We start from the raw sequence: 4,488 nt of genomic DNA, 5'->3' as shown, positions 1-4,488 counted from the left end.
CTGATAAGTAGGTGTGCAGGCAGAAAGCCGGTTGAGGAAGCTAGAGAGTACGAGGGAGGAGAGGCTGAGGCTACGGCAAAACCTCAAGCCCTTGTGATCTTTTTGTCAAAAGTTGATATCCTGTTTGCATGAGATGGGTTCTCTGTAGGGTGGGGGACGCGGAGGTGTTTGAGTTGTGGATATTCCCCTTCTCTGTTGGGAGACCTGGACGCAAGGCCTGTCTCTGTAGCTGGACCCCCTAACTGGACCCTGGCCAGAGATGAATCAACTGGAAACCAGGAAGCTTCCTCATTTGCTTGGGACAGCAGCGTGGCCTAGTGAAAAGAGCATGGATCTGGGAGTCAGAGGACCTGGGTTCTAATCCCAGCTCTGCCCCTTGCCTGCTGTGTGACCTTGGGCAAGTCACTTAACATCTGTGCCTCAGTTACCTCAACTGTACAATGGGGCTTAAATGCCTTATTCTCCCTCCCCCTTGGACACTGGGTCTCATGTGGGACAAGGACTGTGTCCAACTCAATTATCTCATATCTAGCCAATCACAGAGTACAGTGCTTAGCCCATGGTAAACATTTAATACGTACCACAATTATTATTACATCGTAATCCTTTTAAGGCCTGTGACCACCAAATTTGAATTGATCCTGATCAACTGCAAATAGTTATTGCCTTTTCTCTGATGAGCAAAGTGAATTTGTTGCCTTAGTCCAGTCCTCTCCTAAAATATATTTTGCTGCTGGTCAAGGGCTCTGTATTGCAAGAGACAGTGCTTAGGGCTGAACCATTTCATTTCCCAAGTTAAATGAAACAATTTCACCCACATCTTTTATCCTGCTTGGAAGGAAAAGCCACTTAATATAGTCTGAATATAAATCCATTCCCTTCTCTGGCCCCATGAAACATGCTTATTAGTAGGGGCTGGGGGATTACAGGATCTAGGAAGCTTTGAGATTCAGTTCTAGGTGTAAGACTTTAAGCTCATTATGTGCAGAGAATGCCTCTGCTAATTTGTATTGTAATCTCCCAAGGGATTAATACAATGCTCAGCATGAGCATAGTAAGTGCTCAGTAAATACCACTGATTGATAGGGTAGTGCCTCCAAACTCTGCTTCTGAATGAGAACTTGGGGGCTCCCATCTGTAACTATGAATCCAATTTTTCCCCGCTTCAGTTTCTGTCCACATCTCACTAGGCTCTTTGCTTAGGGTTCCCCTGTGCATCAGCAGCCCCCTGCTGGGTCTCTGCACCATTTCCTCTCAAGAGTCTGGAAATAATTTCTCCATAGGGTGGAGAGCAAAGGGAAGGGGGAAATTGAGGTTCAGAGGGCCAGGTCATGATAGTCCACCTCTACAGGTGGATATTACATCTCCCTTTCCAACTTTATCTTCGGCTCTTTTCTACAACTTGAAAAAAGTGGATTTCCTTGTGCCCCAAAAGACCCATCAGGACTCACTTGTCCAGAAGGATGCACTTCTTTAAGGCTGCATTTCTTTCCACCTTAGGAAGCGCTGACCTGGAGTTGTCACTTCAGTGAGGAGAAATATCAGCTACCGGGGAAGCGATATTCATGAGGTTGAGTGTTCCTGAGGAGCAGACACAGCCATGGACAAAACACAAATCAATCAGGGGTGTACCTACAGAATTTTGGGTAGAGTCTTGTAAGGGGGAGCCAAGATGGGGAACTCAGAGAGGCTTCTCTCACCGCTCTCCGGGGAGATCTGAGGGATCCATCTGGCCTCCAGCCTGCCTGGACAGCCTGGAGGGAATTCTGGGAGAGAGATAAGGGTCAGACTTGAGGGACTCTTTGCCAAGCAGCCTTGGTTTTTCAGAGAATGGGACCACTGCTTTGCTGCCATAGTGGCCCTGGCTCAGCTGACTCTCCCTGGGCCAGAGTCCACTACTGCTGCTGCTCCTGCTTGGCCAGTGGTGGGGGTGGGGAGGAGAAGTTGGGGGGGTGGGGGGTGTGGTGACAGATGTGTAAACCTTTGAGGGCCAGGGGCTGTGTCTTATTCACATCTGTGCATTTTCCCCAGTGCTTCATACAGTGTTTTGCATGCAATAAGTCTGCGAGCCCCATGTGGGACATGGACTGTGTCCATCCCGATGATCTTGTTTGTACCCCAATTATTAACAGTGGGCCTCAGCTGGCCCCCTGTGCCAGACTCCACACAGCACCTGTGCCCAGTGCCCCCCCACCCCAACCTATGCACATAAATACCAGGGGGTGTCCCATTGGGAACTAACTCCAGCTGGCTCTCTGCCACCTTCCCTACCCCAGCATCAGTCTTCACATGCAAGGCAGGGAGAGTTGGGCTCAGCGAACTCTGGATAATGGCGGAAGACAGGCCTTGGGTTTCTTAGACAAGTGAAATGAGGGGTACGAGAAAGAGGTGTGGATTAGGGGAAGGTGGCAGAGAAGGGCTAAGTGTGGGGGCCGGTGGAAATTCTGCACTATATGAGTCATATGATTTCCTAGGCTGCCATAGGATGTGGCTGCTGATTGCTCTATAGCCCCGCCCATCATACCTCCGTTCCCTTACTTGTCTTCCACATTGGAGGCTGCAGCAGGTGGGACTTCTGACATTCTGCTAGAAGGGATGCTTTCTAGTTGACCAGTCTGCACACTGCCCTAGAGCTGAGACTTCGCCAATGGTTCCCCTCACAGGAAGCCGTATTACTGGAACAAACCTGAGAGGAGCCAAGATGGGTTAAATTCCATAGCAGATGTTGGAGATGACCTTAAGGAGTAATCTGAGCTAATGCTGCTCATTATCCTTGTCTACTGCATCAGTCTCCTTGCTGACCTCCCTGCCTCTTGTCTCTCCCTTCTCCATTCCATACTTCATTCAGCTGTTTGGATCACTTTTCTTAAAAAAAAAAGTTCAGTCTACATCTCCTCTCTCCTCAAGAGTCTCCAGTGGTTGCCCATCCACCTCTGCATCAAACAGAAAATCCTTAACCACCAATTTAAAGTACTCAATCAGCTCTCCCCATCCTACCTTACCTTACCGTAGCTGACTTCCTACTACAACTCAGCCTGTACATTTCGCTCCTCTAATGTCAACCTACTCACTGTATCTCCAATCTAATCTATCTCGCCACCAACACCTTGCCCACGTCCTGCCTCCGGCCTGGAATTCCTTCACACTCCATATATGAGAGCCCACCACTCTCACCACCTTTACAGACTTCTTAAAATCACATCTCCTACAAGAGGTCTTCTTCAACTAAGCTCTCATTTCCCCTACTCCCTCTCCCTCCTGAATCACTTATGTACTTGGATCTGTACCCTCTAAGCACTTGATATTCATCCTACCTTCAGCCTCAAGCACTTACGTACCATTATACTTACGTACCATTATATTTTAATATAATTAAGGCATTTGTTAAGCGCTTACTGTGTGCCAGGCACTACACTAAGCAAACCCCCTCTAGACTGTAAGTTTCTTGAGGGCTGGGAACACATCTACCTCCTCGGTTGTACTGTAATCTCCCGAGTACTTAGTACAATATCCTCACCCAGTACGTGTTCAATAAATATCACGAACTGATGATCATGATAATGGACTTTTATGAATTACAGGAATGATCTTGTGGCTGACTTTCCATGAAAATACCAAACAAATGTGTGAGGGCTTTTTTTCCCCTATGGACTTAAAGCAGGCCAACCCTGACCCCTCTCCTCCTGTACCCAGATTGAGTTTCATTTGGGAACCTTGGGCTCATTAAATGCAATTCTGTGGGAGTGAAAATGAACAAATTCAGTGGGAGTGAAATCGACCAAATTCAGTGGGAGTGAAATCGACCAAACTGAAACCAAAAAAGTCGACAAGTCTGAGTCAGGTCGCTGGGGCTCGTGCCGCTCTGGAAGAAAACCAGCATTGCTCGAGATGAGAAGCTGAATAGGCAAGAGGGGATAGATGTCTGGATGCAACAGTCTCCCTCAGAGTGGCACATTCAGTCCGATCTCGGAACTCACAAGGTGTAGTCAGTGGGGCTTACATTGTGTGTGTCGGCAGGGAGACTTCACAGGATCTTTTTTAAAAAAATCAAGTGAAAAGGTGCAGGATGTGCCCTTTGAGTGGAGGGACAGGAGGATCTCATCTTATAAAAAACAAAGAAAAAAAATTAAAACAACCAAGCAAATTAGTACAAGCCCTCTAGTCTTAGATTGTGAGCTACCTAAGCTCCCGCTCTTACCTCCATCATTACCATCTAGGTCTAAACATAACCCTCAAAGGATCAGAGAAGGGGGCACACTTTTGGAGAAGGATGTGGGCATCAAGAGAGAATGGGAGGGGACTACAGAGAGACCATGAAGTGTCCTCTGCCCTGAACCCACCTTTATCTTTATTAATAATAACGATGGTATTTGTCAAGCAGAGAATCGGTCAAGTGAAGGGATAGAAGAATCTGCCCAGATTTCATCATGATCCCGGGGCCCAGAAATTAAAGGAAATTCCTCTGTGTTTAAGAGTCCCTTTAAAAAG

This window comes from Ornithorhynchus anatinus, chromosome 18 (assembly GCF_004115215.2).
Source record: "Ornithorhynchus anatinus isolate Pmale09 chromosome 18, mOrnAna1.pri.v4, whole genome shotgun sequence".
In the NCBI taxonomy this organism is placed as follows: Eukaryota; Metazoa; Chordata; class Mammalia; order Monotremata; family Ornithorhynchidae; genus Ornithorhynchus; species Ornithorhynchus anatinus.
Note: the sequence above shows the minus strand (reverse complement) of the source record.